We start from the raw sequence: 13,227 nt of genomic DNA on the forward strand, positions 1-13,227 counted from the left end.
GCCAAACTTTCCCCTCCCACTTCCGAGGGGCTTCGAAACACAACCCCCAGTTGCACGTGAAGGGTTGTGCCTGGGTTTGTGGACCTTCGGATCCTGGGGAAAGATAAGACTCGGTTGCGCCTGGCCCAGCGAACCCCACCGGGGCTGCTAGCGCCGGGTCCAGGTGCCCCGACGCGCGCACCCACCCACCCACCCACACAGGCGGTGCAGGCGGACTCCGGTCCGCTCTCCTGCTCCAGTCCTGATTTCCCGGGAGCTGCGAGACGGGGAGGGGGCTGCATTGCAGGCTGAGGATTTGAATGAGAAAGCAGTCTAGGCAGTGGCGCCCCGCGCTTCCAGGCGACTTGGGGGTTCTGCTGACTAGGGGGGAGCGGTACTCTCCCGGGGGCTTTTCTGCCCCTTGCTGGCTTTTGGAGTTAGAGGCCCAGGGGACAGCACCTCATCCCTTTGGAGGTTGCCCCAGTGCCCAGGACTCCCAGGAACCCTTCATCCGCCGAACACTCAAAGTTGAGCAGGTCAGTGCTTTGGGGGGACCAAGGAGGACGGGAAAAAGAGGACCACCACCTCAGTCCAGGTGTGCAGGTGGCTCGCTTTCCTCGCTGCAGTCCGGCTAAGCCTGTGGAGTGGTGTTGTTTGTGGGGACCCCCAACCCGGCTGCGGAGTTTGGGCCGTCTTCAGTTTTGGGGTCTTGTAATTCAAAAGGGGTGTTTGTGTCTGCTTGCACCAGAACTCAATTCTGGGGTCTCTTGGGGTGGTCGGTGGGGTTTCTGCCGGTGAAGGATGAAGCGTTGCTGCGAGATGTTTCACGCCCTGTCCACTCCAGGCGGGGTACCCGGGGGGACCGCTGACCCCCAAGCCAAAGCCGGTCCCCGAAAGGGGAGTGCGTGTGCAGCACACTCGGGGAATCTCACATTCTTCTGCGCCGGTTACTTCTCTCCGGACCCTGCGGTGGAGGATCGGATGCTCAGGGCACTGGGAGGATCTGCTCCATTGCCCTTTCCTGAAATAAACTGGGGGTACCTGAGCGGCGCGGCTACCAGCCGTGCACACGGTCCCGGACTCGCGGCGCGGTCTGCGCCTGCGCCGGGTTCCCTAGGCGACGGCGCCGCGGCCGGGACGCCACCGGGAGCAGCAGCCCTGGTCTCCTGCGCCTTCTCCAGCGGACTTTTCCTTTGTTGTTTGTACGTCAGGGTCTGTTTATGGTCTCATTTTCACGTTATTTGTTCAGCTGCGGAAAGATAACCAACTAACTTGATGTGGTAGCTCTGCTAATCGATTTAATCACCAACTAAATTGAAGAAGAAAATTACCCCTCTCTCGTTTATCATTTTGATTATAGACCAAGAAAACGGTGAGAGATTGTTTATTGGGGCAATAATTGAGCTTTTCCCCAGCTCTTCCAAACAGTGGAGATTAAATATATATATTTACTTCCTGGTGTAGCTGCATTTTTTTAAAAATGCGGTCAGGTGCTTGCTGCCGAGTATTAAGGGACAGAGCTGTGTTTCCTTCCGCAGGTGGGGACGGGGCGTGTACAAACCCGCTGGAACTGGGCTTTCTTGGCTTTTTAATGACTATGAGTTGCGCTTCGAAATGGGCCAAAGTAAAATGCCGATGTAAAAGAAACAAAGACTTTCGCAGAAGTGATTGTTTTTCCAGTTGCTCTTGTGTTTTGCTCACATCTCGAGTTAATCTTCTGCAGGAAAAGTTTCAAGAAGCCTTTACTCAGACCAGTCAGATTTCCATCAAGTCTCTTGTTAAGAGAGTAATTGTCCTTTTCTTAAAATTATGAGTCTTGACACCTCCATCCCCTTTAAAAATTCCATTTGTTTACAAACAGGTTAGCATTCGGCAGGGGTACAAATCTTAAGGGGTATGAAGATCTGCTCCTTTTTGTTGCTAGTTTTTCCTAGGCAGCGTGATGGATAGACCTAGATGCTGTTAAAATAAATATTAGGACAACTGCTAATAAAAGTTTAAAATGGAGTTACTCTTCCTGTGATAAAGTGTGTCACAGAGCTACCTTGTATGAAGCCATATACATATGGTACTACCTTGCTGTATCCTACTTTTAAACAATTTGCCTTCAAGAATAGCAAATGTTAATTAGTGGTGGGAATTTTAAGACTATTTTCCCAACCTCAGCAAATAAAGTCAGCATATTACTTTTCAGATGATTAACAAATACAGTGCTGTTAAAGTTTTCACTCCCATTCCATTCATTATGAATGCTTGGACAGTTGTGTGGTCTATCCAGCTCAAATGTTTAAAAAATGTTTAATTATATTTTCCCCTTTCACATAATTAAAAAAGTAGAAGAACTCTTTAATTTTCATCTTCAGATATATGTTGTGACCCTATTTGGTGGCTTGTAACTGGCTCCAACTCCCTAATTCTCAGTGACATGTGTTTCTGCTGGTTCCAGGAGGTAAACTGCAGTTTAGCAGATCCTGGGATAATGAGATTGGCGAGCTTGGGGGAGGGTTAGAGAGAATGGGAATGAGACAAAGGGAGTGAAGGTTGATGGGCAGAGCCAGGATTTATAGCTGCACCAGATTCTTCATAAAAGCAGTTAAAGTCACTGCTTCTGTCTAATACATTTTCCCACATCAACCTCAATTACATGTATTTCTAGACTTGATCTTCTAAATAATTATAAAGCTATAATTATAAAAACAGAATGTTAAAGGTGTTTTCTTAGGGTTGCTACAATGTAACTGAAAACTCTTTTCTACTTAATTTATTCATTTAGTCAACAAGTATTCCTTAAAAGCTAATTATACATAAAGCAAGATAAATACATCTTAATGAACTAAGAGTTGTGAATTCTGAAATAATTCTAATGCCATACCAGGTTTTCAGGGTAAAGATGTTGAGGACTCTTTTTAAGGAGAAAGTTGATTTAGTACTGAGCAATCAGGCTTCTAGATTCAAAAACAATCACTAAACTTTGATATAAAACCTCTGAACAATGTCTTTGAGAATTTTAGATAAGGATGTAGCTGTCTGGTAAGGTGCATTGTGTGCCTCTCTCACGTACAGACTCTGCCCTAAAACTTACAGCCTTGGCAAGTGCAGCTCTGAATTCAGAAGGAACAGAGAAACCCTGTAATTCTCAGGTTTCTTAGATGAAGATAAGGTGAGTGGTTCAGTAGTTCTTTGTTCTGGTTCCCTGTTTCATGACATAATAAACCTCCTGCAGCTCCCTTCCAAGAATGGTGTTGGTCTGCATGCTTGAAGGATCATGACTATTATTTCTCTGAGAAAATAAAAAAGGGTGGGAGGGTATAAAATTATGATCGAGGTTAAAAGCAATACAATTTGGCACTTAAAATTTCGTGATGAAATAATTTCTAGGCATTTTTTGTGCATTTAGGCGCTAATGAAATCCATTACTGCCATGACAGACCTCTGACATAATACTGCCCGAGATTGACAAACATCTCCTTTTGCCACTGCTAGGATACAGAAGGTACCGGAGAGAGGTTCCTTTACCATCTCCTGAATCTAATAACAAAGATCAGCTCAGAGAAGCTTGCTGAAGAGCATCCCCATTTGGCTCTTGTTCTTTGTTCAGGAACATCCACTCAGCTGTGAATTGTGGACCAAGTGGTGCAGAACTCATTACTTGGAACAAAGCCCCCTCGGCCTGGGAAGCATGTTCTCTCTTCTTACTAGCAGGGGCTGATTCCAGGCGGGCTTTGCTCACAAGGAAAATCATTTAGACACAGTTCAGTGGACATTCACTCACTTCTCTTTGACACCCGTGACCATTTCTGTTTAAGGAGAAATCCAGTACTGCTGTGGTAGGTGTGCCGCATTAGAAGTGCTCTTTAAGAAGTCTCTGAAGGAGTTTACACAGCTTTGTGTTATTATCATCAAGGTCTCTGTCTCCTGTGCCTCAAAGTGAAATTTTGGGATGGTGCCTATGGGACTACTAAAGAAACAAAGTTAAAGAATGTTCTCACCAATCCTGCATTTTGAATGCACTAAAGAGTCTGTGCCTTGTTGCAGTCATTAAATGACAGCAGAAAAAAAATCTACCATGTTTATTATACAAACATGGAAATCAGGGACCAAGCCTGCAAAAATAATTTCCTTTAAGTCACACAGCTATTAAGTGGCAGAACTGGGATGACCATGCTGTGTTTTGCTTTCTAATGACCCTGCTGTTTCCAGGACTCCAGGAGAGCAGGTATGAAATCCTTGCTCCTTGTAAGGGCAGGACTGGCCACAGTGCAGGTTTTCTGATCCCATGCAGACTGGGTAAAGGAGGAGTCAGAGTCCTCAGTAGTTTTGCAGGTTTTTTATTTGGGGTTCACCAGGCATATGGCAGGCAGGGGTGCTGGCTGGGAGGCTGGCAGGCCTCCCAGCCCCCAGCAAGTCTTCACTCTATCTGAGCTCTCTGGAGTTCGTTCTGCTGCGTCTTGGCTTCTGCTTCGGCTTCTCCTGCTGCTGCTGGTGCTGCTGCTGCTGGTGCTGCTGCTGCTGGTGCTGCTGCTGCTGCTGCTGCTGCTGCTGCTGCTGCTGCTGCTGCTGCTGCTTCTACTGCTGGCGTCCCCCCCGCAACGCCGCCCTTAAAAGCACAGTCTTAGCTCAGCTGAATCCCATCTACCTATGCCCACACCCTATTCCAGGTGCCCGCCATCAGGCATGCATTCAGGACAAGGATCCATCATCTATCCTGATGGCGGAAGGGCAGAAAAGCCTGATATTTTCTTTACCCTACACTCCTGAATTGTCATTTCCAACTATATAAACTTGATATAGTTAAGTGGTCAAATACCAGCAGTGCCTTTTGATTTAACCTAATGTCATTGAGTGGTGTTGACAACAGGCTCCTTCTGATTTTATATTTGCTTTTAAGCATATGTATATCATGAGAACATAGTTGCTGCAAACACATAAAGGCAGAGTCGTTTTTCAGTTGTTATCTATTTTTGACCTTAGGAATTTTGGCATGATTAGGATTCTTTTTTTTTTTTTTTTCCCACAGAAGAACTGGGGTGTAGGCCAAAGGTGTGTGGGGGGGTGAGGGTGGGGTGGGGTAAGAGGATTTACCAGAGATAAAGAATGGGGAGCAGAATAGGCAGATTTACTGAAATACACTGATAAGGAGAGCAGGGGGTGAGACAGGAGAGGTCTGCTGTACCACATGTCGGTTAGCTCCCTGGCCAGGGATAGAACTCAGGCCTTACTGGTGATAGCCTGAGACTTAATCCCTAGGCCACCAGGGAGGTCTGATTAGGATTTAACATGGGACAGTTTTTCTGGTTATTTATTGTCTAGTAAATATCTTAGACAAGGGATTCTATAGAAATGGAAGAATGAACATTAATGTATTCTAATGATATGCTTGGACATTTACATTATATCACTTTAATACTCATAATCAAGATGCAGGAATTACTATCCCATGTTATTGATGTTCAGGGAGGTTAGTTTCTTGCCCAGGAACTAGGTCAGTGTGTCTGAGACTCCATGCTGAGACTCCAGGTCTGTCTGCCTCTATGCTCCATTACATCAGTTTGCCACTCAGGAAAGCAGGACTGAATTGATGAGTTGGCTTTCTCTTTTCAAATTCATCATTCTGGCCCAAATACAGTCAGGTAAGTGTTTCTGATTAGTTTTTGGTAAGTGGAGAAACAACATTCCCAGTGTGAATTTTAAGAGATTACAGATTCAGGCTTGGTGCCAGAAGAACATTCAAGACTTTGTTTATAAACTGTGTTGGAGATTTGTTTAGAAGTGAGTGGTGTGTAGGGTTTCTTCTGCAGAACCTTTTTACGCATCAAAGTGGCCCACTTATCGCTTCAGATTTGTTGTCTAAAATCATGAGGACATCTCATGATTGTGTATTTGTAGGCATTCAGGACTTAAATATGGACTCTATCTTATGTAAACCATGTCTACTTAATTTTCTTGAAGAAGAACTGTATTTTCAGACGTACTGCTGGAATGAACCAGATAGTGTCCTCCTATAATGTTTTTCAAATTGGGGATCAGAATTACCTTGGACACTAGTAAAATTTTTCTGCTTATTCCCAGAGCTGGCATTTGGTGCCTCTTAACCTGCCGTAGGAAATTAGACTGTAAATTGTACCATGGAGAACTGAGGCTAAGGACTGTCTACTCCCTCATGGACACGCTGGGATGGGAATCCCATGCTACTGACTCCAGGGGAAAGGATAAGACTGAAGATTTAAAAAAATTAGATGCTGCACTCTTTAGAATTCAGCTTGTTTCAGGTACTGCAAAGGATGCTGTGTGTGTAGGGGGTGTGTGTGTGTGCATGCGTGCATGCACGCACGCACGCATGCAGGACTCAATATAGTCTCTGGATTATCCTCTTCTTGAGTTTGTTTTTTTTTGGCTTATGCTGCTTTTCTCTGTGGCTAGTTCTTCTGAATTTAGCAGGGACTACGAACCTATCTAGCCATGGAGGTGCCTGTGCATTATCAGTTAAATTGCCACTGAAAGGCACAAGCACTCAGTTTAGTGCAATGCAAATGTGAGTTACTGATTAACTGATGGAAGGCAATCTTGGTTTCTCTTTTATCAGCCTTCACTTCCTGTTGCTATTCCATCAGAACCAAACATTTGAATTCTACTTTCAACTTCCCTCTTCTCTCGCTCTTCAATTTAATTGAAAGGACTACTGGACCTTGGAACAGGCATCCATGGAGTGCTAATGAAATCTTTGCAAACTACCCCTGGTGGAACTTTGAAGATCTATAGAAATTTTTTCAGGGGTTACAATCCTGAACCAGAAGTTAAGTGAGTTGATTTTCTGTGTTACTATGTACACTGTAGTTCTCTAGACTGCCTATTTTTGCTAAGCAACTCTTTTTAACTGTGAGGTGGGAGATATTGAAAAGAAATTTATTTTTTAAAAGATTTATTTATAGAAAAGAGTACTGTGTTCATATAAGGAGTTAGAATTATATTAAGATCCTTTTATTTGTATTTCAATGTAAAGATCACCAGTTCCAGCAACCATTTGTGCAAAAAAGGAGAAACCATAGGTTGAGGGGAAAAAAATACATCTTTTCTTGTATGCACATAGATATCTGGAAGGATACACAAGATAACTAATAATGCTGGTTGCTGGGAGACAGATACCAGAGGTAAACTATTCATTGTATACCCTTTTGTGCCTTTTGAACTTTGAAGCTTCAGCTTAATAAATAGAATTAAGGGGGAAAAATGAATACTTGAATTTCAATAATAAAAACAAATAAGTAACTACTTCCTGGCTCCTAAGGAGCAGAAGTAGGAGACTGGGAAGCGATTTTAAAGGAAAATAATTCTTTCTTACTCTCTTTTCATCAAAGTTGACATTTTAGTAATTTTTTAAAGTATGGTTCTTTAAGCTAGTTTCAGAGAGGGCTGGGAGGACGTTTTGAATTTTCATACTTTTTTCCTTCTCATGAATTGTCAGCAATTGGCTGCAGCACGACTCAGTGGCCCAATGGGAATCCTTCCTCATGTTCTCTGTGACTTAGACCTGCCTAATCTGGCAGTGTTTGCTGAGTGAAGGCTAGAAAGTTTCTTCTTTCCCCCCATGGGGGAATCCCTGTAATGTGATTATTTTATTTTCCTGAGCTGTGTCTGAACATGAATGTCAGAGGAATCTTTTCTTCTCAAATTGAAAAAGAAAGGGGGAGGGGAGGAGAAAGAACTTCCATACAAGTGTTTTATTCTGAAGCACAACTTTTCCTGTTTTAAATAGAGTGTGAATTGGAAGCATTTTTCTGTGTGCTGGGTAAAGCATTAAAATACAGTCTAGAAAGAGTGGACACAAACTGTGCACCTACTTCTTTTTTACTTGACATAAGGGGAAAATGTGAAATCTATTTTTTTTTTGAAGATTTATTTATTTTTGCATACAAGAGCTGGGGTACAGGCCAGAAGTGTGTGTGTTGTGGGGAGAGGATTCAGCAGAGACAGTGGGGAACAGAACAGGCAGTTTGACAGAAGTACACTGTAGAGGGGAGCAGTTGGCCAGTCAGGAGAGGTTTGCTGCACAGTGTGGGTTGCTCCCTGGCCAGCGGCGGGGGGATCGAACTCGTGCTGCAGAGGCTGTGGACAGCGTCACAGGACAGCTTCATAGGTTGCGTCTTAACCCCTTGCGCCACCAGGGAGGCCCATGAAATCTATTTTGTATCAAGTTTCAGTCAAAAGCAAAAAGTGAAGTGAAGACTAGTTTTTAACACATTCTTGAAAATTTATCATCTCCAGTTTGGTGAAATTAAAAAATATTTTTCCTCACAGAATTCTTATTGTATATTACTTTTTATTTGTTGGAAAAGAATAAATAGATTATACATTCTCATGCTTAAAGTTTTTAAACCTTCAAAAGTCAGTGAAAATTTTCTCACACCTCTGTCCGTTAGTCATCCAGTTCTTTAAGAGTTCAACAGTATTGTCTTTTTGTGTATTTTTCAAAACGATAGTGAATTTATATGAAAAAAGAATGTCTTTTTATGTCCTTTTAAAATTCAGATGATAATGTATCAGCCACATAATTCTGCATTTTTTCTTGTAACAATATATTTTGTATATCATTACATGTAGAGCTTTTTTAACTCTTCTTTTAACTGACTTTAGTTTTTCTTAGTGTGAAAGATCTTTAATTGGTGTGTGTAGGGAGAGAAAGAGAGATGGAGAAGGATGAAAGGATTTCAAATAACAGATTCACAAAAAAAAGAAAAACCCACAACATTACCTAGCCCCTCAGGGCAAATGCCCATCCAGAGAGGCTTGGCCCAAAGCTGGGTGGCTAGGGTCAAAAGCTTGCCAGAAGTCTAAGGTACTTTCCAGTGGGAACCATAAGAAAAGGCTTAGGGGATAGGTAGGTCTCTGAGAGAGCTGGGACTGAAGGAGAGACATGAAATTTATTTATTTATTTATTAATGCAGACAAGAGCTGGGGTACAGGCCAGTGATGTTGGGGGTGAGAGGACTCACCAGAGACAGAGTGGGAAACAGAACAGGCAGACTGACCAAAATATACTGCTGAGGGGAGCAGCAGGGAAGTCAGGAGAGGCCTGCTGTGCCATGTGGGTAGCTCCCTGGCTGGGGATCAAACTCTTGTTGCAGAGTCTGCGGATTGCTTCATAGTGCTGTGCTTAACCCCTTGCACCACCAGGGAGGCCAGACATGAAATTTAAAATGTATCATGGAATCCACCTCAAGGTCAAGATAATGGCTGCCATTGTCTCTGTCCAAACACTAAAGCCCCAGGAATAACATGTCTATGTGTCTCTCACTTACTTGTCTCTCCTCTCGGTGTGTCCTCCATATGTCTCTTGATTTTAATCTTTTAGATGAGTTTTAAGTTCACAGCAAAATTGAGCAGCAATTACAGAGATTTCCTATATACTTCCTCCCTTCACACATGCACAGCCTCCCCATTACCAACATCCCCACCAGAGTGGGACACATATTATAACTGATGAACCTACATCAACACATCACCCAAAATCCATGCTTTACATAACAGTTCACTCTTGGTGTTGTGTGTTCTGTGGGCTTGGAGATATGTATAATGACATGTATCCATCATTATGGTATAATACAGAGTATTTTCGCTGTCCAAAAATTGTGCTCTGTTTATACATCTCTCAGTCATGGCATTGATGTTTTCACAGTCTCCATAGTTTTGCTTTTGCAAAATGTCATGTAGTTGGGATTATACAGTATGTAGATTTTCCAGATTGCCTTATTTTGCTTAGTAATATGCATTTAAATTCCTTCATGTTTTCATGGTTTGATAGCTCCATTCACTTACATCTTGAGTGCTCCTAAGTTCTGGCATTAAATAAGCTGCTATGAACATTCGTGTAAAGATATATATGTGGGCATAGGCTTTCAAATACCAGGAAGCATGATTGCTGGACTGTGTGTTAAGAGTATGTTTAATGTTATAAAGATAAGGCCAAACTCTCTTCCAAAGTGGCTGTACCATTTTGCATTCCCACCAGCAATGAAAAAGAGTTCCTGTTTTTCCAGGTCCTTTTCAGCATTTGGTGGTGTCAGTGTTCTGGATATTGGCTATTCTAGTAGGTATAGTGGCATCTCATTGTTAATTTTCATTTCTTTGATAATCTGTGACATTAAGTATCTTGTCATATGCTTATTTGCTATCTGTATATGTACATTATGAGGTGTCTATTAAGGTGTTTGTTTTATAAATTGAATTTTTTTCTTGAGTTTTAAGAATTTTGTGTGTGGGGGCCTCCCCGGTGGCACAGCGGTTGAGCGCTGGGTTGCAAAGCTGCCCGCAGCCTCTGCAGCGCCAGCTGCTCCCGGGCCACCGGAGGAGGGTCCCACATGGGGCGCAGACTTCTCCAGCAGTGTACTTCGGTCCTTCTGCCTGCTCTGCTCCCCGCTCTGGCTCTGGTGAATTCTCTCACCCTCCTGCACTTCTGACTGTACCCAGTGCTTGTATAAATAAATACATAAATCTTAAAAAAAAAAAAAAAAAAAAAGGAAAAAGAAAAGTAAGTCTTTTAAAAAAAATTATGTGTGTGTATATATATATTTAAATTCTTTTTTTGGTCATTCACAAAGCAGTTTTTTAAAAAGATTTATTTATGCATAAAAGAACTGGGGTACAGGCCACAGGTGCGGGGGTGGGTGGGTAAGGGGATTCATCAGACAGTGGGGAGCACAACAGGCAGACTGACTGAAATACACGGCTGAGGGGAGCAGTGGGTGAGTCAGGAGAGGTCTGCTGTGTCATGTGTTAAGCTCCGCACTGTGAAGCAATCCTCAGCCTCTGCAGCATGAGTTCGATCCATGGGCAGGGAGTAACCCACATGGCACAGCAGACCTCTCCTGAATCACTGCTGCTCCCCTCAGCAGTATATTTCAGTCAGTCTGCCTGTTCTGTTCCCCACTCTGTCTCTGGTGAATCCTCTCACCCCCCGCATTTCTGCCCTGTACTCCAGCTCTTGTATGAACAAATAAATATTTTTTAAAAAAAAGATTTACCATATTGGAAGTGCCCCTGGTACTGAGCAGAAGCCAAATTTCTCCCCTTCCCCCTTTTAGAGGAGTCTTTTTTTACCCCAAATTTCAGGAATTGACACCAGTAAAGTTAGAAGTATCTCATAGTGAAAAAAAATTCTCCAAAGACAGATATGAGCAGAAACTAAGATACCGCAAAGTCTAACCAAGCTCATATGAGAAAGAACTCAATAGAATTTGAAAAAGTAATTAAAAACAGCAATGCCATGAATGGAGTTAACAGGTTAATCAAAGCTGAACCAGGAAATTGTCAACTGAATGATATTCCTAAAAGAAATGTTCAAATGGCAACACAGGCTTAGCCATGCAAAGCCCAAATGAAATGTCGATCAGTGTGGACGATAGAAAATTCAGATTCAATATAAGTTTCATTTTTGTTTGATATGAGGAAAATGGGAGGAGGAAACATTTAAAGAGACTAGAAATTTTAGGGCCAATGAAAATATGTGAAGCATACCAGAAACTTTGGGGGAAGTGGCATCTCCTGTGAGCCTTAAAAACATCGAAGAAAATAGGCTTTTATTTCTTTTTCTTTGTGTGAGGAGGCTAGTGATGGAATTAGGCTGTATGCAGAGTCCTTTAGCAACCGGTTTGGCAGTGATTGCAGACCTGGGGGTGGGGGTGGGGAGAGAGGGTGGAGAGGACAGTCATCTCTTCTGTGGAGTGGGTGGGTGGGGTCCCTCTAACAAGGGTCTTCTAGCACCAACCCAGGCATCCCAACTGATTTAGAAGGGACCTCACCCCCCGGAATGGGAACCGTGGCCCCTAACCCCATCTCCGCTGACTAGTCTTAAAATTAGTGCAGAAATGAGAAAGGACCGTCTTTCTTTGAATCTTAGCTTTTATTCAAACTGGATTTAGTTTGAATTCTCCACCTTTAGGGATATCTGGGAGCAGAAATTCCTAAACGTGTTGCCAGAGGCTGTGAAGTGCAGGACTTAGTTTTGGGGCCTTTTTTTCTGTCTTCCGGTTTCTAAGCTCTCATTGTTTTATGAATATTACTGTCAGAGCCTATTAATTAGGTCTTTTATCTCTCAGCAAGGCTTAAAGAGAAGGAAATCAGCACTTCTCCATATCAGTTAAATGCTATACTAATGGGAATTAAGTCTGGTTTCTCAGGACTATTTTAATTTATAATTAAAGATGAATGGATTGGGATGTTAGGGAGGGGTTGCCTGTAATCTCTATTAATAGAATGTGGAGTACTAAGGTGGGAAACACTGAGAGAGCTTCCACTGGCTTGCTGTTGTGTAGATGAGGCAGTGGAGGGGATACTTGACCCAGATTAGTTGGCTGCAGGCTGCGCCTTTGGCCTCTTGACTTCCCATGACTGGTTATTATTACTATTATTATTATTGTTTGCAATACAGGGTGAGTTATGCATTATGTTTTAATTTTCTGGCTATAACTACCTTCTCTTTTTGGCAATTTGGGGAACACGCAAGCCTTGAACTTTTCTCAATGATGTCTGGCTATAAAACCTGGCGTTGGTGTTTCTGAACTTTGTTCACTCAGATTTCATTGCAAGGAAACCTTCCATCGTTTGAGACCTCAGGACTGACATTTTGCTTGAATTCCCTCCAATATGTATATTTAATGGCTTCTGGCTGGAGGGACAAGTATGCATTTTGTGAATAAGCAGTGCTTCATTTAGATTTCTCCTCGTGTCTCTTCTCAGAGTTGGATTGAATGGTGGATTGGAAGAGTTAGTCTTGTCCAAATCTAGCCTCTTTCCACAGGGAAGCAGAGTCACAGGGAGGACGCTGCTGGACAGAGTGTAGCCTTGGTCTGGGGACAATGGATTTGGAGTCAGAAGACAGGGATTTGCAACCTGCACTTCCCTGTTAGCCTCTTTGAACATATATTTATTAATACATGACTCATGGGGCTATAGGAATGTCCTTAAGGAAAAGACAACATAGAAGTAGAAATATTGTATAAGTCATAAAGTACAAATAATATGTTTTTATTATGGAAGAGTGTAAAGGAAGGGGGCTGGAGTTAGTTTTCATGGAAGGGGGGTGCCTGAGGAGAAGGGGCTGTGATAGTGGTAGTTATAACAGATAAAAAGTGGAGATAGTAGGCAGCACCTAGTAAAAACACACCCTCCCCCCACCACTATTATGTCCTCCCCACACAGTTTTAAAGTTTTTCCATTTTTTTCCCTTTAGCACCATGTTAGTATTCTGATGTT

The 13,227-nt window shown here is 42.8% G+C and overlaps 1 protein-coding gene across 12 annotated transcripts in view; it reads left to right on the forward strand.

Annotated features, from left to right (window-relative positions):
* The first annotated feature begins 299 nt into the window (after nt 1–299).
* Nucleotides 300–13,227, forward strand: part of PLCH1 (phospholipase C eta 1) — a 182,889-nt gene continuing 169,961 nt past the window's right edge. For 2 of the 12 annotated variants that reach the window (XM_037526246.2, XM_054700999.1), the window contains exons 1-3: nt 1,119–1,351; nt 3,043–3,139; nt 6,563–6,777. The gene's annotated coding sequence lies outside the window, so the exon portion shown is untranslated. Of the gene's footprint in view, nt 516–1,118; nt 1,352–3,042; nt 3,140–4,130; nt 4,196–6,208; nt 6,249–6,562; nt 6,778–13,227 lie in introns of those variants that run through there. The other 10 variants (XM_054700993.1, XM_054701001.1, XM_054700990.1 and 7 more) reach the window with 9 other exon arrangements.

Source organism: Talpa occidentalis, unplaced genomic scaffold (genome assembly GCF_014898055.3).
Source record: "Talpa occidentalis isolate TD23 unplaced genomic scaffold, MPIMG_talOcc4v2.1 talOcc4.4, whole genome shotgun sequence".
Classification (NCBI taxonomy): Eukaryota; Metazoa; Chordata; class Mammalia; order Eulipotyphla; family Talpidae; genus Talpa; species Talpa occidentalis.